The following is a 26,591-nucleotide window of genomic DNA, read 5'->3' as shown; positions in this document are numbered from 1 at the left end:
TTTTCGGATGTGTGAAATACTAAGGTATATGAAGTATTTTTTCATCCTTGTGGATCTGGGGTGGTTGTGTCATTCCTGTTCCCATTGTTATTATTTTAGCAGTGCTGTCTTGGGAACAGTACTTTGTTTAATGTGGTTCTGTGAACAACAATGATAATAACACCTATACAATTCAGGCATATATAACTCACCTATAACATCTTGGCAATGTCAGCTTTATTTAAATACAACTTTTCAGTAAGCTCAGTTTCTCAAATATATGTACCCTTTATTTAGTAAAATAGTTCATTAACAATATGGAGAAGAGTGGAATAATAGGCATTGCTGTCAGTCCTCAGCATCCAGTCCTTATTTCAGTTAGAGATTAAATTGCCTGATGTCCTCACTTTAATAATTGCTGAGGCTGACTTTTATGAGGCTATCATGAGGAACGCTTCAAGCTTTCAAGGGAATGTCATTTAAAAGACAGAAAATTAGATGCTGATATGCCTAAGTAACAGCTAATAATTAATTAAAATAGGTTTCAGTTAGTGAGTTCTTTAATATTCCATGCCTTACCTAAAAATGTTAATAAAGTAATCAATAGACATTATTTCAGACATTGTAGTATTAACACATATATAAGTAATGATCAATATTGTATGTTTCTTAGTCTATGTTTAGTTTAAAAAAAAATAATCAAAAGCATCTACTTCATGCAGAGGAGATGCTATACTTCTATCACCCTAATGGTGTGAAAATGTAATGATGGTTTCCTACAAAGGAAAACCTCTTTTCTTTGATGTTTGAGTTTGGCTTCCATTACCACTGCCTCAGTAAGCTGAGAAGAAAACACACATTACCCACACTATCAAAGATGCCGTGACTGTGTTGCTGACAAGCATATACTTAATTGCAGGATTTAAAATGATGTCTCTGCTTTTGATTTTCATGGTGACAACTCTTTACTAGAATAATATAAGCAGTACTACCTAAAAACAGCAGTTGCAATGTCCTATTACTTCATAGAGGTATCCATAAAAAAGTAGAAATCACAAAGATGCTCAGTGTAAATAATGAACCACTGTACTCTCATCTTTGTGAGTTTGCTTCACTTTGAAACATTCAATTTGACATAAGCATGTTAAACCTGTATGCGTTAAGTATAAAACATCCCGTTACTTGTGAGAAACACAAATTAAGTAGGGTCTAAATGATTACAGACTAAATGTACAAGATATTCTAGTAGATGTTATGCTCTCAATCTAATCCAAATATGATATCCCAACTTAAGAAGTAGTCTGCAGAAATCACTCTGTCTTAAACATGGAGCAGGGGGAGAAAGAAATAAAGAGATCATGACTTTAAAAAGGGAATAGCTCATCTTGTAAGGTTTTTGTGAAGATGAAGTTAGATAACACATTCCAAAGTATCTTGTTCAATAAAATGCTGTATTATTTATCAGTTTTAGTGACAAGAACAAAATATAAAACATGAAGGTCCTGAGGTTTACATTATTTGATGGAAATAGGCAGAGAGTGGTAGAAGTAACAGAACAACAGAGAAAGAGAAAGAGAATGAGGGAGAAAGATGAACTAAATATGGGAGAACAGGACAAGAATGGGTTGGGGCAGTGGGAAATCTGCTCTGATAAAAGTCGTTTGAGATCCTTTGACCGGGAACATTTGCTTCCCAGGAAGGTCTTAGTGTTTGTAGCAATGATGCCTATCAGACTTCTCTGACAGTGACCAAAATAGAATTCTTTGTCAAAGACTTGAATAAGCCTCCACAGGAGCTCAGGTAGATTGATACATTCAGCATGCCAGTGCATATTAGAATTCTGGGCATCCGAAATGAAATCTGGCTACAGAAGCCCACATTGTATGAATTCTGATTAGGGGTGGTAGGCAGGAAAAAAGAAATTTCATCTGTTCTCTCAAGCCGATAGCATACTTTTGATGATCAGGAGTTGGAGATTTTGGCCTGATTCTGGGAATTTGAGCTGTCCTGCCAAGGACCCAGTGGATAAGAATAGCCAAAATTTCTGGACTGCTCTTCTCATGCAGACATAAGCCTCCCAAAATCATTTAAATACTCTAAGGCTTCCCAAAATAAATCCAATCCATTAACTGGAGTAGCTATTATCCAACTTAGATATACCAGTTACATCATGGTCCAAATCTATTCCTATTAGCATTTACTAAGATACTGAATATGTTGCTAACATATATGGCTATAAGAAATACATTTCTGCTATGCAACTCAGAGGCATAATTAAGAAGCATACAGAATTAAATGATCTATAATCTTTTATATTGATATCATCACAGAACTCTAAAATAACCAAAAGTTTACATTGGCTACACTAATGAATTTCCTACAAATGTCCTGGTCTTTTTTTATGGATTTCAGTCATGGCCAGCTAACTGGCAACTTTTTTTCTAAGCAACAAACATCAAGCAAAGTGTATTAACTACAGACTTATGGATATCTGAACATAAGGCAAAGCAGGAGGAGAACTTTACCATGTACTGTCTTCATAACCTAGTCTATTTTGGGAACCAGTTGTGATATTTACACAAGGTGTCCAAAAAATCAGGTGTTACTCCTATGCTGCAAAACACATACTAATCCAGTGTTTCTTCCTTTTTCTAGAACAAGTGAAAAATATACATAATAAGATGGGCAGAGGATTTTTGAAGTTCTAAGAGTAGAAAAGGTCCTAGAATTCAGGGGGTTTCGCTCAACAGAGCAAGAGGAAAAAGATGTCTGTATCTAATAGAATGAAAGCTTCCTGTCCATAAAGAAGTGTAACTAAGAATATTATAAGGTATGGAATGTAAATACCTAGGACACGGGCTTGTGCCAGCAGAAAAAGTCACTTCCTACAAAACAACGAAGTAAGTGCATTTTACAGAGTTCTGTGATACCAGAAAAGCTTCAAAGCGTAGGCTGAAAAGCAGGACATGACTGCAGGTGCCCACTGGAAGAGTGAGTAGGTCCTGTGGGCTTACTGGTTATACATCATCTATATGTAATTTCTTACACTTAATGCTGAAGATGTTATGTATGTATATATGATATGTATAGATTCAGATCTGTTAAATAAAACTTTGTGTTAATGGGCACCTGGGTGGCTCAGTGGGTTAAGCCTCTGCCTTCGGCTCAGGTCATGATCTCAGGGTCCTGGAATCGAGTCCTGCATTGGGCTCTCTGCTCAGCGGGGAGCCTGCTTCCCCCTCTCTCTCTGCCTACGTCTCTTCTACTTGTGATTGCTCTCTCTTTGTGAAAATAAATAAAATCTTTTTAAAAGAATACAAAACTTTGTGTTAAGGAGTTCTGCCTTTGGTTTTAGTTATTTCCTGAAGCCCCAAGAAGGGAGGAAAATGCATCACACAATTGTATTCCATGAAATGAAACTTGGCAGTATTCACAAAAATCAGCAAAAACAAAAGAAAAAAAAGTATTACTACACAATAAAATGTAAATAAGACAATAGAAGTGTATGCTAATTCACTGATTATAATTACAGATAAGTGTATAGAAATCTATGTTCAGCAGATGAAGTTTATGTACTTATAGTTTCAATTTTTAATTTAGGCAAAATGTAATTAAAATGTCCAGTATGTTCATACTCAAACCAAAACATTTAAGGGAATGATACTACACAATTCTAGTGTTAGCTATTAAAAATATTTCAAGACAAAGATTAGCTAGATTCTTTGACTAAATTAGCAAATTATTTTCAAAAGGTTAGATTGCAAAATTTTACAATTGTTTTAACCAAAGTTGCCAATAAACTTATAATCAATAATACTGAATTTCTTTCATACTCACAAAGACATAATACTATAAGTAAAGAATATTCAGAGAACAAAAAAATGGCTCCAGGAATTTAAAAATTTGATAAAAGAAGTCCAAAACACTACAGAAAAAAACACAACCATATAAACCATAGCACTTCTTCCTCCCAAATAAATTATCACTCAAATATTAGGGTGGAATAAAGACATTTTCTGATATGTTGTTTCTGTCTTGTGCTTTTGCTTATTCATTCATTCATTCAGTTAGTTATTAAGGCCCAGGAACGATGACAACCACTAGACAATGTCTATGTCTTAACTCCTCAAGTAGGTTTTTGTTCCTTTTACATAAAGATGTATTAGATTTGTTTAGATTTTAGTGTTAGATCTTGTTTAGTCCCTCATACAGTGCTTAAACTATAATAAATGCATAAAGCTTCTTTAATAAACTTTCTCTTCTGCCATTTAAACTTTGAGAACACTAATATATAATACCAACTAAATGTAATAGGGACATTTTATCTAACTTTATCTTCTTAAATAGACAGTCTACTAGTCAGATTCAGGATTAGTGACTATTTCAAATATCCCATGTAGATCCAAACAATTTACTATACATAAGCAACAATTCTGGTATTGCAGAAGGCTTTTTATTAAATATGGCCAGTGTTGATAGGTTGCCACTGTTACCATTTAAAATGTTAACCAACCTTCTAACTATCTTTAAAAGATCAGGGGGAGATGAACCATGAGAGACTATGGACTGTGAAAAACAATCTGAGGGCTATGAAGGGGCTGGGGAGGCGGGGTGGCAGGGGAGGTTGGGGGAGCCTAGTAGTGGGTATTATGGAGGGCATGTATTGCATGGAGCACTGGGTGTGGTGCATAAACAATGAATTCTGTTACACTGAAAAGAAATTAAATTAAAAAAAAAAGGATCAGCTATGCATACAATTCAAAACACATACAAAGTAAAATAAACATTAGTGACAAAGTTAAGCTGCATATAAACAAAAATTAAAATGTGATATAAAAGGGTGCCTGGGTGGCTCAGTGGGTTAAGGCCTCTGCCTTCTGCTCAGGTCGTGGTCCCAGGGTTCTGGGACCGAGCCCTGCATCTTGCTCTCTGCTCAGCAGGGAGCCTGCTTCCCTTCCTCTCTCTCTGCCTGCCTCTCTGCCTGCTTGTGATCTCTGTCTGTTAAAAGGATAAATAAAATCTTTTTTAAAATTTTAAAAATTAAAAATTAAAATAATTTTTTAAATGTGATATAAAGTATTAAGGGCAGCTGGCTAGCTGAGTCAGTAGACATGCAACTCCTGCTCCTGATCTCAGGGTCATGAGTTCAAGTCCCAAGTTGGGGCATAGAGTTTACTTACAAAACACACACACACACACACACACACACACCACCAAAAAACACATAGAAGCAATGTTCCAAAGAAAGTTTGGGAGACTATGTAACAGAAACTTCTATGGGCATTATTTATCTTGAAAGAGGAGAATTTAGAAATGAAAACTTTCTGTGACTGATGGGTGTTTGCAACACTCACTTTTTCCCTTGTATTTAGATGATCATTTAAGAAAAAAAAATACAGCTTATGGGATAAGATCATTCCTGATAAATCTTTAAGCCCTATATATTTTTTCCCAAATATTTTTGGGACCACCAAAAACTCAAAATAACTATAAACCAGAATGGTCCCCAATGACTATGTAAATTCCATAGACCAATAGGACTACTTTTCAGGGGAAAGAGCAAAGATGTATGAGTGTCATATCTCAGAATTAAGTGAGAACAAATATCTGCTTAAAATTCCAGAGACATCAATATCTCGGTTATCGAATTTTGTAAATTACTTTCTATTTTCTTTATCTAGATAGTTGCGTTTACTGCCAATGAAACCTGACCGTACGTTCTAGGAAAAAAGTCCTTATGAAGCATAAAGTGTCCATAAAACTATCCCTGAAGTGTTTATTATGATAAATATTTTGAACCGAGCAATGTGGGAGACACAAATACCTATAAAATACAGATCTCCCAAGAGCTCACAATATAAAGGATACAATGAGTTAAACTGCAGGAAAGCAAGACTACAAGTTAGAGCCAAAGAAGAAGTTTAAGAGAGAATCATGGAAACCCTCCAATAATCTGCACAAGAGTTGCAACCAGTAATGAAACTCAGGATTCATAAACTGAACTCTTCTGGGACCTATATCTTAGATTTTGCATAAATTCAATTTTTTTTTCTTTTGGTGCAGGCATCTTTTGACTAGATAAATTAGGAAACCTGAAAAAAAGCATGTGACAAACTAAAATTAGATGAAAAGAAAGAGTATGTTACTTTTCCCCACATATTCAGAATAGATATAACTTTGACACATTTTGTAAAATAACACCTTGCTATGTTTACCAGAAGAAAGATGAAAATAATAATTAATAAAATATATTTCACTTCAATTCAAAAGTCCTGAAATTTGTTATTCTAATAAATCTCTGCATCAAAATGAACACACACTAGAGCTTACAACTCTGAGAGCCTATTGAGGAAAATAGGTTGGTCTGATATGATATTCAAACATTTGAAAGGGTTTTTTCCCCCTGAATAACGTATTATTTGGCATTATCTTCATTCTTTTCATGTGAAATTTGACCCATATTTGCTTTCTTATTTGTATAAAATTCTTTTGATATCTCACTTGAAAGAAGGAAGATCCCTTTTCCACAATAAACAAACTAGAGACGAACATCTTTTGATTATATTTTGTGATGTGTGAAACCTTATTATACAAAGCTTTTATTTAAATTACAGAATGGTAAAGCCATGACAGAGAAATTAAAAATAGTTATTTAGTTTGCAAACTGACCCAAAAAAGAAAATATATAATTTATTCCTTAAATATGTAATATAAAATGCTTTAGAAAAAAAAAAGGAAAAGAAAGATAGCTAATTGGCCAGGATTTGATAATAATGCCTGTTAAGGCAACAAAAAAGAGGAAAAATGATCATCACACACAGAACTCCAGGAATGCTTAAAATTTAAACTATTGAGAATGCCATTTCTACCTCACCTGGGATAGTGTTCTTAAAATGAAACATTTTCTTTTCACTTGCTAAGATATGATACTGGTTATGTGCCTTTTAAATTGGTTTCATTAAAATCCATTTACCTTAAAAATGATTTGATATCAGAAAACTTATTAATATACTATACCATATTAATAGGCTAAAGGAGAGTAAAATATATCTGTTTCAATAGATATCAAATAAAAGCACTTGAAGAACTTCAACATTCATACAAGAAGATCTACTTTTGCCATTATTATTTAATATTCTCTGGAAGGACCAGTTAATGAAAGGAAAGAAAGAACTGTACACTAAGAGGAAAATGTAAAATTACCATGACTTGCAGATGAAAGTCTATATACCTAGAAAATCTCAAGAAATCAATAAAAAAGTATAATAATTCAGTAACATATCTAGTTTTAAAATTAATACTCAAAAATCTATAATTTCCCATATGTAACTAATAACCAGCTAAAAATATCATGGAAGAGGGGGGAGGAGTCAAGATGGCGGAGAAGTAGAAGGCTGAGACTACTTCAGGTAGCAGGAGATCAGCTAGATAGCTTATCTAAAGATTGCAAACACCTACAAATCCAACGGGAGATCAAAGAGAAGAACAGCAATTCTAGAAACAGAAAATCAACCACTTTCTGAAAGGTAGGACTGGTGGAGAAGTGAATCCAAAGCGATGGGAAGATAGACCGCAGGGGGAGGGCCCAGCTCCCGGCAAGTGGCGGAGCAACAGAGCACAAAATCAGGACTTTTAAAAGTCTGTTCCTCTGAGGGACATCGCTCCAGAGGCTTAACCTGGGTGAAGCCCACGCGGGGTCAGCGTGGCCTCAGGTCCCGCAGAGTCACAGAAGGATCGGGGGTGTCTGAGTGTCGCAGAGCTTACAGGTATTAGAACGGGGAAGCTGGCTACAAAGACAGAGCCGAGGAGTGAGCTCACAGCTCGGGGTTACCTTGAACCGGTCGCAGGCTCGGTGAGCTCGGAGTGCAGCCAGAGGCCAGGCAGACGGGAGTAATTGGGCGCTGTTCTCTGAGGGCGCACTGAGGAGTGGGGCCCCGGGCTCTTGGCTCCTGTGGGCCTGAGACTGGGAGGCCACCATCTTCATTCCCGTCCTCCGGAACTCTACGGAAAGCATTCAGGCAACAAAAGCTCCCGAAAGCAAACCCGAGCGGATTACTCAGCCCGGCCCCAGGTAAAGGTGGTGCAATTCCACCTGGGGCAAAGACACTTGAGAATCACTACAACAGGCCCCTCCCCCAGAAGAACAACAAGAAATCCAGCCAGGACCAAGTTCACCTACCAAGGAGTGCAGTTTCAATACCAAGAAGAGCAGCGGAATTACAGAGGAGGAGAAAGCAAAGCACAGAACTCCTGGCTTTCTCCCCATGATTCTTTACCTTGCAGTTAATTTAATTTTTTTTCCTTCTTCAAATTTTTTTCTCTTCTTCTGCTATTTCTTTTAAATTTTACCCTTTTCCTTTTTAACGTTTTTTAACTAGTTTATCTAATATATATTTTTTTCCTTTTTTATATTTTTTTCTTTATTCGTTTTCTTTTTTTTAATTGTTTCTTTTCTTTTTTTTTTTTTTTTTTTCTTTCTGAACCTCTTTTTATCCCCTTTCTCCCCCATCACGAATTGGGATCTCTTCTGATTTGGTTAAAGCATATTTTCCTGGGTTTGTTGCCACCCTTTTAGTATTTTACTTGCTCCTTCATATACTCTTATCTGGACAAAATGACAAGGCAGAAAAATTCACCACAAAAAAAAAAGAACAAGAGGCAGTACCGAAGGCTAGGGACCTAATCAATACAGACATTGGTAATATGTCCGATCTAGAGTTCAGAATGACGATTCTCAAGGTTCTAGCCGGGCTCGCAAAAGTCATGGAAGATATTAGAGAAACCCTCTCCAGAGATATAAAAGCCCTTTCTGGAGAAATAAAAGAACTAAAATCTAACCAAGTTGAAATCAAAAAAGCTATTAATGAGGTGCAATCAAAAATGGAGGCTCTCACTGCTAGAATAAATGAGGCAGAAGACAGAATTAGCAATATAGAAGACCAAATGACAGAGAATAAAGAAGCTGAACAAAAGAGGGACAAACAGCTACTGGACCACGAGGGGATAATTCGAGAGATAAGTGACACCATAAGACGAAACAACATTAGAATAATTGGGATTCCAGAAGAAGAGGAAACAGAGAGAGGAGCAGAAGGTATATTGGAGAGAATTATTGGAGAGAATTTCCCCAATATGGCAAAGGGAACAAGCACCTAAATCCAGGAGATTCAAAGAACCCCCCTCAAAATCAATAAGAATAGGTCGACACCCTGTCACCTAATAGTAAAATTTACAAGTCTTAGTGACAAAGAGAAAATCCTGAAAGCAGCCCGGGAAAAGACGTCTATAACAATCAATGGTAAAAATATTAGATTGGCAGCAGACTTATCCACAGAGACCAGGCAGGCCAGAAAGAGCTGGCATGATATATTCAGAGCACTAAACGAGAAAAACATGCAGCCAAGAATACTATATCCAGCTAGGCTATCATTGAAAATAGAAAGAGAGATTAAAAGCTTCCAGGACAAACAAAAACTGAAAGAATTTGCAAACACCAAACCAGCTCTACAGGAAATATTGAAAGGGGTCTTCTAAGCAAAGAGAGACCCTAAAAGTAGTAGATCAGAGAGAAACAGAGACAATATGCAATAACAGTCACCTTACAGGCAATACAATGGCACTAAATTCATATCTCTCAATACTTACCCCGAATGTTAATGGGCTAAATGCCCCAATCAAAAGACACAGGGTATCAGAATGGATAAAAAAAAAAAAACCCATCTATATGTTGCCTACAAGAAACTCATCTTAAACCCGAAGACACCTTCAGATTTAAAGTGAGGGGTGGAAAAGAATTTACCATGCTAATGGACATCAGAAGAAAGCAGGAGTGGCAATCCTTATATCAGATCAATTAGATTTTAAGCCAAAGACTATAATAAGAGATGAGGAAGGACACTATATCATACTCAAAGGATCCGTCCAACAAGAAGATCTAACGATTTTAAATATCTATGCCCCTAACATGGGAGCAACCAACTACATAAACCAATTAATAACAAAATCAAAGAAACACATCAACAATAATACAGTAATAGTAGGGGACTTTAACACTCCCCTCACTGAAATGGACAGATCATCCAAGCAAAAGATCAACAAGGAAATAAAGGCCTTAAATGACACGCTGGACCAGATGGACATCACAGATATATTCAGAACATTTCATCCCAAAGCAACAGAATACACATTCTTCTCTAGTGCACATGGAACATTCTCCAGAATAGATCACATTCTCAGTCCTAAATCAGGTCTCAACCAGTATCAAAAGTTTGGGATCATTCCCTGCATATTTTCAGACCACAATGCTCTGAAGCTAGAACTCAATCACAAGAGGAAATTTGGAAAGACCCCAAATACATGGAGACTAAACAGCATCCTTCTAAAGAATGAATGGGTCAACCAGGAATTAAAGAAGAATTGAAAAAATTCATGGAAACAAATGATAATGAAAACACAATGGTTCAAAATCTGTGGGACACAACAAAGGCAGTCCTGAGAGGAAAATATATAGCGGTACAAGCCTTTCTCAAGAAACAAGAAAGGTCTCAGGTACACAACCTAACCCTACACCTAAAGGAGCTGGAGAAAGAACAAGAAAGAAACCCTAAACCCAGCAGGAGAAGAGAAATAATAAAGATCAGAGCAGAAATCAATGAACTACAAACCAAAAAAATAATAGAACAAATCAACGAAACTAGGAGCTGGTTCTTTGAAAGAATTAATAAGATTGATAAACCCCTGGCCAGACTTATCAAAAAGAAAAGAGAAAGGACCCAAATAAATAAAATCATGAATGAAAGAGGAGAGATCACAACTAACACCAAAGAAATACAGACAATTATAAGAACATACTATGAGCAACTCTATGCCAACAAATTTGACAATCTGGAAGAAACGGATGCATTTCTAGAGACATATAAACTACCACAACTGAACCAGGAAGAAATAGAAAGCCTGAACAGACCCATAACCAGTAAGGAGATTGAAACAGTCATCAAAAATCTCCAAACAAACAAAAGCCCAGGGCCAGAAGGCTTCCCGGGGGAATTCTACCAAACATTTAAAGAAGAACTAATTCCTATTCTCCTCAAATGGTTCCAAAAAATAGAAATGGAAGGAAAACTTCCAAACTCATTTTATGAGGCCAGCATCACCTTGATCCCAAAACCAGACAAGGATCCCATCAAAAAAGAGAACTACAGACCAATATCCTTGATGAACACGGATGCAAAAATTCTCACCAAAATACTAGCCAATAGGATTCAACAGTACATTAAAAGGAATATTCACCACGACCAAGTGGGATTTATTCCAGGGCTGCAAGGTTGGTTCAACATCCGCAAATCAATCAATGTGATACAACACATTAATAAAAGAAAGAACAAGAACCATATGATACTCTCCATAGATGCTGAAAAAGCATTTGACAAAGTACAGCATCCCTTCCTGATCAAAACTCTTCAAAGTGTAGGGATAGAGGGCACATACCTCAATATTATCAAAGCCATCTATGAAAAACCCATCGCAAATATCATTCTCAATGGAGAAAAACTGAAAGCTTTTCCTCTATGGCCAGGAACACGGCAGGGGTGTCCGTTATCACCACTGCTATTCAACATAGTACTAGAAGTCCTAGCCTCAGCCATCAGACAACAAAAAGAAATTAAAGGCATCCAAATCAGCAAAGAAGAAGTCAAACTATCACTCTTTGCAGATGATATGATACTTTATGTGGGAAACCCAAAAGACTCCACTCCAAATCTGCTAGAACTTGTACAGGAATTCAGTAAAGTATCAGGATATAGAATCAATGCACAGAAATCAGTTGCATTTCTATACACGAACAACAAGAAAGAAGAAAGAGAAATTAAGGAGTCCATCCCATTTATAATTGCCATACAAATCCCAAAACCATAAGATACCTAGGAAAAAACCTAACCAAAGAGACAAAGAATCTGTAATCAGAAATCTATAAAGTACTCACAAAATAAATGGAGGAAGACACAAAGAAATGGAAAAATATTCCATGCTCCTGGATTGGAAGAATAAATATTGTGAAAATATCTATGCTACCTAAAGCAATCTACACATTTAATGCAATTCCTATCAAAGTACCATCCATTTTTTTCAAAGAAATGGAACAAATAATCCTAAAATTCATATGGAACCAGAAAAGACCGCGAATAGCCAAAGGAATATTGAAAAAGAAAGCCAAGGTTGGTGGCATCACAATTCCGGACTTCAAGCTCTATTACAAAGCTGTCATCATCAAGACAGCATGGTACTGGCACAAAAACAGACACATAGATCAATGGAACAGAATAGAGAGCCCAGAAATAGACCCTCAACTCTATGGTCAACTAATCTTCGACAAAGCAGGAAAGAATGTCCAATGGAAAAAAGACAGCCTCTTTAATAAATGGTGTTGGGAAAATTGGACAGCCACATGCAGAAAAATGAAATTGGATCATTTCCTTACACCGCACACGAAAATAGACTCAAAATGGATGAAGGACCTCAATGTGAGAAAGGAATCCATCAAAATCCTTGAGGAGAACACAGGCAGCAACCTCTTCGACCTCAGCCGCAGCAACATCTTCCTAGGAACATCGCCAAAGGTAAGGGAAGCAAGGGCAAAAATGAACTATTGGGATTTTATCAAGATCAAAAGCTTTTGCACAGCAAAGAAACAGTTAACAAAACCAAAAGACAGCTGACAGAATGGGAGAAGATATTTGCAAACGACATATCAGATAAAGGGCTAGTGTCCAGAATCTATAAAGAACTTAGGAAACTCAACACCCAAAGAACAAATAATCCAATCAAGAAATGGGCAGAAGACATGAACAGACATTTCTGCAAAGAAGACATCCAGATGGCCAACAGACACATGAAAAAGTGCTCCATATCACTCGGCATCAGGGAAATACAAATCAAAAGCACAATGAGATACCACCTCACACCAGTCAGAATGGCTAAAATTAACAAGTCAGGAAATGACAGATGCTGGCGAGGATACGGAGAAAGGGGAACCCTCCTACACTGTTGGTGGGAATGCAAGCTGGTGCAACCACTCTGGAAAACAGCATGGAGGTTCCTCAAAATGTTGAAAATAGAACTACCCTATAACCCAGCAATTGCACTACTGGGTATTTACGCTAAAGATACAAACATAGTGATCCGAAGGGGCACGTGCACCCGAATGTTTATAGCAGCAATGTCTACAATAGCCAAACTATGGAAAGAACCTAGATGTCCATCAACAGACGAATGGATAAAGAAGATGTGATATATATACACAATGGAATACTATGCAGCCATCAAAAGAAATGAAATCTTGCCGTTTGCTACAACGTGGATGGAACTAGAGGGTATCATGCTTAGTGAAATAAGTCAATCGGAGAAACTCAACTATCATATGATCTCCCTGATATGAGGGAGAGGAGATGCAACATGGGGGGTTAAGGGGGTAGGAGAAGAATAAATGAAGCAAGATGGGATTGGGAGGGAGATAAACCATAAGTGACTCTTAATCTCACAAAACAAACTGAGGGTTGCTGGGGGGAGGGGGGTTGGGAGAGGGGGGTGGGGTTATGGACATTGGAGAGGGTATTTGCTATGGTGAGTGCTGTGAAGTGTGTAAACCTGGCAATTCACAGACCTGTACCCCTGGGGAAAAAAATATATTATATGTTTATAAAAAATAAAATAAAATAAATTAAATATTTAAAAAAAGGCTCATACAAATTCTAGGTGATAAGCAAAGACAAATACTAAGGTACCTATTTTATAGGATAAAGCAGAAAATATATGCCACTGGAGCTATAAAAATAACAAACTTGTTCATGTAACAAAATAATACATCCTGGGATGAAGGGCCAGAGAGAAAAGTAGGGAATCTCATGGAGGATGAAGCATTTCACAGTCCTTGAATAATTCTCAACCTTTCTCACTCTGAAGCTTCATAAGCTTTGGGGATTATTAATGTGGTGATGTTCTTTTCTTGTCTGGGAAAATGTACAAGCCCGTTACCCTAGTCAACAGGAACTATGAGACATGCAGATTTCCTAGAGAGAAAGTCACTTGCAGATGTCCAAACTCCTAACTCATCATCATATTATCATGCCAATACAAACTTCTAAAACAAAAGATGAGTGAAAAAATACTTCTCTTCTTTTTTTTTTAATTTTATTTTTTATAAATGTATAATATATATTTTTGTCCCCAGGGGTACAGGTCTGTGAATCGCCAGGTTTACACACTTCACAGCACTCACCATAGCACATACCCTCCCCAATATCCATAACCCCATCCCCCCTCTCCCAACCCCCCTCCCCCCATCAACCCTCAGTTTGTTTTGTGAGATTAAGAGTCACTTATGGTTTGTCTCCCTCCCAATCCCATCTTGTTTCATTTAAAATACTTCTCTTCTTGCTGTCGAGATATTACAACTCATCAAAAAAATTGACAAAATATAAGCAAATCTCATCATATACAGAATATTAAAAGATATTCTAGCCAATTTGGTTGCTATGTGGCAGGGATATATATATATATATGTGTGTGTGTATATATATATATTCTTCTCAGCTCCACCAATCCCATATCATCACAGAATTTTTCTAAAAATTTTCCATCCACATATCTCTAAGAGTTTCTATCACTATTTTAATCTGAGAAAGGAAAGACAAAAGAAATATCCAAATGAGGATGATATTTACTTACCTTCTATTATTATCAACTGCAATTGTCCATTACCTTTATCTAATTCTATTTCAAACTTCAACTCTTTCTGAGAATTTTCAAATTATGAGAAAGCAAAGACAATAAGAAAGGGATATTTTGAACAACTGCCTATTTATATTTTAATGCCTTATTTTTCAATGATATTTCTAACCAGAAAATATACCAACCTTAATCCATCCACTAAAGGAACTAGAAAAATATTACTACAGATTATCAAAAGAGAGGATAAGAACATAATTCAAGGATCCAACTCTTTTATTCCTTTCCCATTTAGTTACTGTGTAACTAAGAGCCAATTAGGGAGAAACACTTCAAATCAGGTAATGGAAATGCTTCTCTGGAGTTAGTACCAATGAGCAAAGGGCAGATGACTTGTCTGTAGCTTCCTTTGGTAAAGAGGTCAAATTAGCTTTTTGACTTTATATTTAAGAAAGAAAATAATCATCCATCTGTCTATAGCATCAACATTGAACTTCAACACATTTTTTGATGTTAGCTCTCTTAATTATGCTTTGAGTTACATTTCCCTTCACTTTGTCAGCCTAGGCCTCCCAGGGGCAAAAGAATTATCCCAGTATTTATACAAATCAGTAAGGCTAAATCTTACCCAAACAAAGATTTAGTGGGATTTAGTAGTCATTTTTTAAAAAGACTGCCTCTTTGAAAGCTCTTCAATTCTAGAAAACCAAGTTGTAATCAACATTTAAGATGGTATTAATAAACACGTATTTCATTGATTATTGTGACCATAATGAAACTTTTATTTCTTCAGAAAAAGGTAAATCTCACTCGCAAAGCAGCCTAAGAATGTCTCCCAACTTTATATCCTTAATTACATTAGACAGAAATCATATATGAGAACTCAAAAGACTTAGAGTCAAGTTTGGAGGCTAATGACAGAGTGAAGATTTGTTCCAACAACCAGGAATAATTATCTTTCTTACTAGCATAGACTTAGAACAATTAAGGTCATACTATAAATGCTATCTAAAAAATTCTTTCTTAAGAAAGAATTCATTCCTAAACTCACCTTAATACACCAAAAACTAGCATATTGCTTAACAAAAAATTCTCATCAATAAAGTAAACATGTTATTATATCATAAATTAGAACTATCTTGATTTGAATTTCACTCTTATATTCACATTCCTCCATCTCTGGGTTTGTACATAGTCACTGCTCTCTGTCTAGCCTGAACAGAGACCAATTTCTTCTTCCCCCATAATGTGCTCACTAGGTCAGTCTACTTTGGCTATCTTCCTTAAATACTCATTTTTTTTAAGATGTTATTTATTTATTTGAGAGAGAGGGAGCGAGTACACAAGCAGGGGAGCGGCAGGCAGAGGGAGAAGGAGAAGCAGGCTCCCCTCTGAAGAGAGCCTGGTGTGGGGCTTTATCCCAGGACCCTGGGATCATGACCTGAGCCCAAAACAGACGATCAGCAGACTGAGCCACACAGTTGCCCCTTCCTTAAATACTCCTTCCAACAAATATAATTGTTTATATACTTCCAACACTTCCTTTTTTCTTGTCCCTTCATTTTACATTCAACACAAAGAAGATTCCCCAAACATGATTTCACCTATCCTCAAAGCCCTAAACACATTTTTGCATACCAATCTTTTCATATACCACAATAATTCAATTCATAAAAAAATAAATTCAAGACATCATGTTTTAGTTACCTAAAATATTATTGGGTGGTGGGAAACAAAATGAATAAGACCAAGTTCTTGTCCTCAAAGAGTTTAGTATTTATAAGAAGGCAAAATTTTTAAAAATAATAATAATTACATAACAAAATTTAAAACATAGTAATTATGTTGTTTACAGTAGTATCCAAAGGAAAGGGGCAATCATTCTGATGGAAAGAGAAAGAGGATGCTGCAGATGATGAGACTGGAAAGGAAGACTGGCAGATGCCCTGTGCTGTATAAACAAAAGGGGCTACCAGACGCAAGTCACCACAGGCTATTTCTGTTTTGAAAAGATCATTCTACAGAGGACATGAGGAATGAGGAATGGACAAGATGAAACTCTAGCATCTAACGCTAGCTGGTAAGGGAAAAGTGGATCTGACAAGGAGTTGACAGACTTGAAGTTTCAATGTGATGCCATCAAGGTGGGTTAAGTATAAGCAGAATGACTTGTCATTCTAATTTAGACTTTTTAAAAGGAATATCAATGATAATTCTCCTTGGATGTAAACTCCTTTGGGGATTAGCTACAATTCCACCAATTAGAGATTTATTTGTATTAAAATGTTTAAAGTATAAACACTCCTGGTAAGATTAGGGGGTTATCAGGAATTCATAACTGGCTATGAAGTATCTCAAACAGATTGCCTTCCCATTAATATACCAGGAATGTTTAGGAACATTCTGACAGGAAAAAAGTTATAAAATGATAAAGGTAAATGAAGAACCAACTCTGGCAAGAACAGGTCTAGAAGGCATCCTAAAGTAGTATTTGGGGCCTAAAAAGAGTAGCTGGAGGTAACGGAAGACCAGAGTTGTGGGGATAGGGCCATTCTTAGCAGGGTGCAATACTGATGTAAATCCAACAAGTTCTTCAACAATGTGCAATGTAAACTGATTCTTCCTTCATGAACAAGAACATGAACAGTGTCTTAAAGGGAAAAGATAATTTAAAAAAAAAATTTGCAGCTTCAGAAGAATATCTATGATAAAATGGAGATAGTTCAATCTTCATATCTGAAAAGAAATTCTGATTTTTTTTATATAAATAGATTGCAAAATAATCTTTTCCTTTTTTTTTTTAATCATTATTTTTTAACAATAGATGGCAGGATCATCTTTCCCTCCACACTGGAAAACATCCCAGAGTCCCTACTGAGCATTAATAGTGATAGGTCGAGGGAAATTGTCACAATCCACAATTTCCCATAAATGACTCAGAATAAAATTATAAAAATAACTTTGCAGTATTCCTAAAGTGCAACTCTGAGTGCCACTAATTTAACTTTTAGTTTTAAGAATTCAGAAACCTACATAAATAGTAACAGCAAAAAAAAGTTATTTCTCTAATGTTTCCCCTAAAATATACATATCTTTAAAAACCTATTGAGCTGCAGGGGTACCGGGGTGGCTCAGTTGGTTAAATGTCTGCCTTTGGCTCAGGTCATGATCTTGGAGTTCTCAGACTGAGCCCCACCTACCTCCCCAGCAGGGAGTCTGCTTCTCCCTCTGACCTACCCCCCTCACTTGTTCTGTCTCTCTCAAATAAATAAATAAGATCTTTAAAAAAAAAAAAAAAAAAACTGTTGAGCTGCAATCAAAAACTACTTCCATACAATTGGCAATGCCATTAGCACTAGAGAATCATTACTTCAAGTTCAGGGCATTGTAGCCGTCAGCAAAATCTCTAAACTATTTAAATATATGGAGTTTCTCTGCCTATTTTCATCCTTTATTTAAATTCTTCCAGATGGGCTTAAGACTTATGAAGAAAGTTTTTGAATAAAAATTACAAATTATAAACTATGGGGAGGAATTAAGATAGGTCCTATAGAACATTTATTTCCCATTCTAGATAATGACATTAAGTAAAACCTAGTTCTTTATAACTGATGCTGTGGTATTACTTGGCTGGAAGTTTAGACACTGGAGGAGTCATCATACAAAGAGTTTCTGGCTTAAACATTCCAAGACTACAACCGAACAAGTAAAAATCTACTTCATGTGTTATACAGTAGGCCATATCCTTGCAGTTCCGAAGGCAGTGTAAAAGTCAATAGAACATTAGGACAAAAGCTAGTTTCCTGACTTGTGTCTCTGCTCTTCCCCATCTACTTAAAGCTGATCCATCCTTCAAAGTTACAATCAGGATCTTTTCCTTTGTGAAGATTTCCCTGGGTTCTCTAGCATCTTCCAAACTTGTCTATGTCAAGTTGTTATTGTTGTTTTTAATTAATCTTTGAAATCGAGATTATTCTTTATCCATTTTACATAGGTTTATGGCTTGTCTCCTGAACTAGATGGCAACCGTCTTTAATCAGCACAATGTCAGAGCAAGTACTAGATATTTGGCAAATATTTATTGGTTAGTTTGTTATCTATGATTATTTCTTCCTGGCCAACCCTGGTGTAACCCCTATCCATTGGGCCATTTAGCTAGATTGATGGTTTTCAAACTGTGCTTCAAAGAATCTCTTAGAAGTTGAAAGGGAAAAAAGAGGGCCAAGAAAATAAACCTCACAGCCAGATCCTTAGGAACCCCTCACTGACCTTGGGGAAATATATATGGTATATAAGGTAGTGAAAGTGAACTAAAAGAATTAATAAAGAATGCATAGAATTTTGCAAATGAATCCCTGGGAAGACTTATAATCATCTTTTATTGCCTCTAAATTTGAATATTTCACTGAACTAGAATATCAATGACTACTTGTTTACTGATGATACACTTTTCTCCAAAGAGTTTCTGACTATTACCTTTCTACTATGCACACTTCAGAGATTTTTTTTATGAAATTCATAGACTTGCCTAATGAAGGAAATTAAAATCGGGCTTCAGTATTGTTTAGTAATTAAATATCAGCCTGTTTAAATTAAAATAAACAAATCAGAGATTACGATCTATAAAATTCTTATGTTCTTATCTAATAATTTTAATTATCTAAAATTACTGTTCCTTTAGGTCTAACAGTTATTATCTACTTTCTTATGCTTTTTCTCAGTACAAGAAATTCTATTCCTAGTCAGCTTGCTACTCTAGGTAATGGCACTGGTTGAAATAGAGGACATAGCTGTTCTTTTCACCACAGAGCTTATCACTGTGTCCAGTACATAGTAAACATTCAGTAAATACAGATTTGTTAAATGGATGAAAAATTAATAAATCAATGTCAGAAAATCATTTCTGCTAATGTTAGAAGCTTCCAACTATAGATTCGTCATATTCAAATTACGTCTTTTTAAGCACCATCTTATAATTTTCTCCATCATATCTCAGACACCCATACTTCTTCAAGGAAGACAAAATAATAAGCTTGAAAACAGCACAACTCTATAGTCACATAGCACTGAAGTGCTCATCTGGACTCTTAACACTTGAACTCAAGCAAAGTAACAAATTAGCTTCTGATTCATAGGCATAGTCTCCTCACTTGCCTTTCAGGGTTGTTGCATATATTAAATAGATAACATATATGGAAGTTACAGATTTTGGCACAGAGTAGACATCAGAAAGTGCTCCCTTTTCTTCCTCCCTTTGTAGCACCCTTTCCTGTCTGCTCGGCTTCCTCTAGATCTGATACCTCCAAAAATGTGGTTCTAAGATTCAAGCTCAGAGGGCTCTGCTTCTGGAATCCACCACTCCTCCATGCCAACCAACAGCCAAACATGATGCCCTTGCTATAAACCCAAACCAGCATTAGATCTCCATCACTCTACCATCAAAGGAATTTGAAACTCATAGATGATAAAAACCAGACAATTCTAGTCTTTCCATTTCTTTAATTTACTCAAAACTCCTGAAGGGAAAGCCAAGCATGACAGCATCAAGTTTTTAGTTCTTAGTAGATAATCAAAGAATACACCTTGAAAGTAACAGAAATTTTGATCTAATTAACACTCACTACTCTAAAACAGACTTTCAAAGTTAGTGACTGAAATTTCCTTCCTTCAGTTTTATTGCCTTTAGAAATCAGAGTAATTTGAAATCTTAGCACCCTTACTATTCCATTGAACATTCCTTCAAAATCTTAAGTAACTCTATTTCAACATAAAGTATTAATTAGCAATTTATACCTTCTCAATGTCATAAGTGACCTTTATTCAGAGGTTGTTGAGGTAATTCTCTGATGCAACCAAATTAAATTTCAACCTTAAATCAGGCAATTATTTTAAATCAGGTCCTTTAATAGTGACTAAATAGGCACTTGTATTACTTACATTGTAACTTATTTCCCCATGGAGAGTTAACAACTGTTGTTCCTCTATATAGCCATCACGCTTAAAGAGTTTTCTGGAAAGCCAAGTCAAGTGTATGTTCATCCTCTAGCAGAAGGTACGGGACTAACTGCTTTTTCCCAAAACATAACATTTAATTTGTTTTAAAAAAATAGCTTCTATTTGTCCCTATGAGATCCTCCACACAGCTGTCTTTTCTCCTGGCTGTGCCCACCTCCCTTCCCTTTGTCTTAGTTGCTTTTATTCGGCAATCCATACTCTATTACCAACTGTACACTTATCTCTCAATCTCTTCACTTCATCACTGACACTACTCTAGAATGGTTTCTCTCCAGCCTTCTCATTGATGTTTCTTTCTCAATTACTTTGTTTTCTTAAAAAGAAAACACAGAAATAATCATCACCAAACTGGAACTACCTTGTGAGTATAATGTAGTTTATAGAATTCCATGCTCGATGCTTCACAGAAAGTGATTAATGCACTAAAACTATAATAGCATTCACTGATTCATTTATTCAAAACTATGTAATACTTTTAACATTTCGATGAAAAGCTTCCAGATTCTCTTTCATTTTATCTAGACCAGAAAAATGAAAGCCCTTCTGATTCTCAGTAAAAGCAGGATGACTTCCTATGCCATTCTTATTTGGCTACATATAGAATTATTTTTAAAAACCATTACTCTAAAAATAACTGGATAAGCAGACTGTGAAAAAAAAATTAGTTGCTGAATATCTTGGCTCTTCAAGGATGTGAAGGAGGCAGCATTTTCAAGTGCTACTTCACACAGTTGGATTTCATTCTACTTATTCACTTTATTTATTTATTTATTTCACTTTTATTTATTAAACATGCACTATCCTGGACACTGTATAAGATCTTAATAATACCCTGGAGAATGAAGAAGCAGAGTGCTCTATCCTGTTCATGTCAAACTGAAACTCTTGTAGTCTCACAAACTGTAGCAGTGAAGTGGAGGGAAATCATAGGATGATCTGGGAGAGTAGCAGAAGGGGTCATATGTCAGATTGGGATGTCACGGAGGGCATTCCTGAGTAGATTTGTAGCAGTCTACTCAAATGAGAGCAGTAAAATGAGATAGTGCAAAAGAACAGCCCCAAAGAGAGGATAAACATAATTACAATAGCACCAAGTGGCTATTTTCTAGAGTTGAGATTGCATGGAAAAGTAGAGAGTTTCTGTGTTGACAGGAGGATGGCAGAATATGTTTGATAGTACGTCGAATGTGTCGAGTAGCTGGAAATAAGCCATCCCTTACACAGCTCCAAGCTACATTCTGTGTTTAAAATGCCCTTCATCCACCATAGCATCATGAATACCAGCCCACAAAAATACCACAATCTTTACTTTTTTACCACTTATTAGGTCTGATTTACTTTGACAACAAATTCCAAAATCAGGAGTTCCTGAATCTAACTGAAACTTTCACAGTGGCAAATTTCACATGTTTGTCCCACATTCACAAGGAAAGGATAAAAAGCTAAATGGAGCCACTAAGAGGAAAGTTAGAGCCAACCTCCCAACCCCTAGCCCCCCATCGACACAGTTAACAGCCTCAAACCCATCTTTTCTGGATGGTGCCTCAGATTATCGTAAGATGTGGTATAAATCTGAAGAATGTTGGAGAATACCTGTGCTCACTGGGAAGTTCTAATTAACATAAGTTTCAGAGAAAGGTTGCTCATGCCGTAAAGCTGTCGGACAGTATAAATGCCCTCAGCTCTTCAGTTTCTTCCCTCAGACTCTTATTTGTCCCCTTTTCACACCCTGGAATCTCAGTGCACTAAGGCAGATTCATAAGTAAAGGACCTGAAGGAAATTACCCTCTGGGTAATTTTTTTTTTTTTTTTGCCATATTTAAGAAAACACTATTATAGAGAAAACGAGCCAGTTTTGTATTACTCTGAACTAATAAGGTAAAGCATGCCTTACAAAGACCAGAAAATCTGTTTCATCTCCATTCAATGTGATTACAAATTAATAAGAAAATTTGAACTTCAACTATCCAATTCTGAAACTGATATATAGGTAAAACATTCTATATTGAATTTTAGCTTATTTCATCTAGATGTTTACTCTTGTGTCAGAATGGTTTCCACAAACAGACTGTATATTTATAAAGAAAAGCAGCTGCATTCTTTTGACTGCCCCACAAAAGTAGCCTCCAGTAACATACGCACATAAAATACTTGTTTAACAAATACGTGTTAAACCAAATTTAATTACAGAGCCAACTGTTGGCAATTGCATTGTCTCACACATGTTAAAAGTTCCATGGGGTTCCTTGAGTAACCAGTAACCTTGTTTTTAGTTTCACTTTCATGAAATAGTTTACTCCTCAGGCTGTCAAAGTTCATACAATGTCAATTGTATGCTGAAAAACTCTTTGCCATTTCTCTTCCGTGCTTGTGTGGGACTTATTTTGTTTTACTTCCTTACCCTTAGTAAAGCATCACCAAACAAAGGACAAAATAAGGGCAATGAAACAATTGTGTGATGCCTTTTATTTCACGGCTCTGCTCATCTGCTGCACAAATAGCAGAACCCATGGCTAATCACCACACACTCCTGGTTCCCAGAGCACTCGTGGAGCTTTCCATATGGTCTGTTCAAAATGGGGACTCATACATATATCAAATACAAATTATGCAAAGAAATGTGATCATATAGTGGAACCAAGTCATAAGAGAAAAATACCTGTTCAACAAAAACAGGAATCTATTTAATAAACACTCCACATTTCTAGTTCCCAAGGCAAAGCAATAATGTGCACACTATATAAATCTTCATCCTAACATTAACTGGGATAATCTCTCAGACATACTCAACTGGAAGCTTTTGTTTGCACTCATCCAGGCAAAAGAAAAAAAAAGTTTAATTGATTTTTTTCCCATTTTCTTCTTCCTTAACATTTTAGGCTCTTCAAATCTTGCTACCTACTCTAGGTGACTTAGTCCTTCTGTGTTAAAGTCTTTAAGTGTTTTTCCCCCTCAAAATTTCATCTTTAAGCTTTATCATGCAACTTTTCCTCCTGGTTTAGATAGACAATTTTTAGCCTTAGGTAAGGTAACCATATAATTTATGATTCAAACCAGGGCACTTCTGAAAGTGAAAAGAGGCATAAAACAGAAAGAATAGGACAACAGTGAACAAAATAGAGATTGTACCGGGAAAATTAGGAAGTATGTCACCTAGCCTAAGTGTTTGCTTTTGGTCAACAGAAAGCTTCTACCCTAATTTTTAAGGTTAATCTGAAGAGTCTTTAGATAACCAGAAGCTATCTATTTTTCACACATTTCATATCCCTAACAGCAGTCAACTGAGAAAGGCAGTTTAAAAAATTATGAGTTTTCATGAGACATTTCCTGTAACAAGAAAGCATGGAGAATGAGTGAGGAAAAGAAAGCTTTTTGTTGCAACTACATACCAAGTACTGTGTCTATGGAGAGAGGGGTGGGGGAAGTGAGAGATTAATTATATATTCTTAACAATCCTATACCTTAGATATTAACATTCCCATTTTAATAAATAGGCAGTCCACACATTGATGGTAATGTGTGATTTACAACATTTTTGGAAAGTAATATGAAAGTATCTATTGAAAATTTTAAAGTGCCTACCTTTAGACCAGCAATCCTACTTTGGCATGTATCTTCTAAAACTGAAAGCACCTCAACACAATGAGATGTACAAGGGAGTTTATTAAAGTATTGCTTTTAGTGGTAAAAAAGGAACCAATTAAAAATCACATGGATGAGGTGCCCCTGGGTAACTCTGTAAGTTAAGCCTCTGAATCTCTATTTCAGCTCATGATCTTGGGCTCATGAGATGAGGTCCTACATCAGGCTCCCTGCTCAACATGAATCTGTTTGGGATTCTCTTCCACTTCCTCTGCCCCTCCCCACCCCCAACTCATACCCTCTTTCAAAAAGAAAAAGAAAAAAGAAAATCACATCAATGAAAGCAGATTGCAGAATAATGTATACAACATGATCTTGTTTTTGTAAGAAAAAAAGATAAGGGTTTCACAAAACACTGATGCATAATGTATATATGACTTATTTTATTCACTCAACATCTAGGATGTGTTCTAGATGCTATATTGGTATGTGCTTATAGTAGCATAGAAGAAGATGAGTAAGGATACCCATCAAAATGGTAATTATATCAGAATGGCCGGGCTGACAAGGGAAACGGTAAGAATAATAAGTCATACACCTACATGGGTTGTTTTTGTATTTTTGTTTCTTGGGTTTTTTTGACAGGTTATAACAAGTATGTATTAGTTTTGTAACTCCTACAAATCCAATTAAAAGGGAACTGGGCATTTCATATATGCAGAAACAAAAACTAATTTCTCTTAAATAGCTAAATGAGCTGACCCTCCCTGTTGCAACTAGAAAGTGGTCAACTTGAGCTGTGATCCCTGGCCAATTCCAGAGGACCACATAACTAGGAGTACAGGAGACACTACTGCTTTAAACTCAATGTAATGCTTTGAGATCCAGCAGTTCATTCAAGAAAAATCTAGAAGGAAATGGAAAGAGATCTGAAGGAAAGTTAAATTTTCTGCTTCGATAAAAATAAAAGAAAAGCTAATGTCCATTGCTGTGTGCTCTTATAAATATTTTGTTCACTCCATCTCATCACAAGTTTGAGATGCCTTCATCTTTTTATCAACTTTGGTCTTGATTTTCCCAATTTCAAAAGCTACCTAAAAGATTTTCTACAACAGAGTTTAATAATTCAATAGGTGTGCAAAGGGTAAATGAACACTCTTTGCCTAGAGCTGCAAAATCTTGTGCACTCTGGGGCAGAGATACTTCTTGAGTGAATGGGGACAATAAAACAAAATTTTTAAAGGAAAATATATATTCCTTCTATTAAATATTAAAGCTTTAATATTGGACATTGTGTCAACCACATAATTAACATGGATTCACACACTATTCTCTTTAGTATCAAAGTTACAACAGGAGACTCCAGGAAAAGTGGCAGACTAAGAGCACTACAAAATACAGAGCAGGTGCTGCCTGTGTCAAAGTTGTTTGTCAAAGTCACAAAGAACAGGGCTAAGGGGGAAGGGGCACACAAAACAGAAAGAAACTGTGAATTCTTGATCCAAGAACAGAATCAAAATGTAATCAGACCTCAGGCAAATAGAAGCTGGGTATTGTAAATTCTTGAAGCACAGCTATTCAGACTATCAGCAGCAGCCTCCTGGTCGCCCAGCTGTGTTTCTCGCTGGGATCCTGTCTGCCCCATCCTCCTCTCTCAGCAGTTCCCTCAGCTGATTCAGCTTGGGTAAGGCACAAGATGGAGGCTGGCCTCAATTCCTTATCATGGCGCTCATCACCAGTAAACTCCACTGATTAACAATGGTTTCTTAGTTCAAGCTTTTATGGAAAAAAATTCTAGTTGCCTATCCCAGCTGATTTAATTAAAGCATTTTGCACGACAATGCATCATAACCCTTAGTCAGCTTGTGAAGAATGGCTGGCTGAAGACTGATGGTTCATTCTTTATTCCATATGGACCACACACACTCAGCAGGCAGTATGGCCCCGGCAAGACCTAACAGATAGGTATGTCTGACATGTGAGTCAGTCAGTCATTTGGAATTTGTACAAGTTTTTCTCAAGAAAACAATCATAAGGAAGAGAAATAATCTTTAAAACAAATAAAAATCAATTGCCTGCTGTGGGTTAAGCACAGTGATAGGAACTTTATCTTCATTTCTAAATTCATGCCATCACACATCAATTCTCTAAGCAAGGTGCTTAATCATGATGTGGTTTATACATTGTGTTTAGGCTCAAAGATAACTATCACTATCTCACTAAAATAAAAATGTGTATTAATAACACCCAAAATAGGGCAAATTATAACTATCATTCAAATCATTGTTTCT

The sequence above is a fragment of the Lontra canadensis genome, unplaced genomic scaffold, assembly GCF_010015895.1.
Source record: "Lontra canadensis isolate GAN:19392208 unplaced genomic scaffold, GSC_riverotter_1.0 scaffold2, whole genome shotgun sequence".
In the NCBI taxonomy this organism is placed as follows: domain Eukaryota; kingdom Metazoa; phylum Chordata; class Mammalia; order Carnivora; family Mustelidae; genus Lontra; species Lontra canadensis.
The sequence above is the reverse complement of the archived record's forward strand: the minus strand, read 5'-3'. Positions refer to the sequence as shown.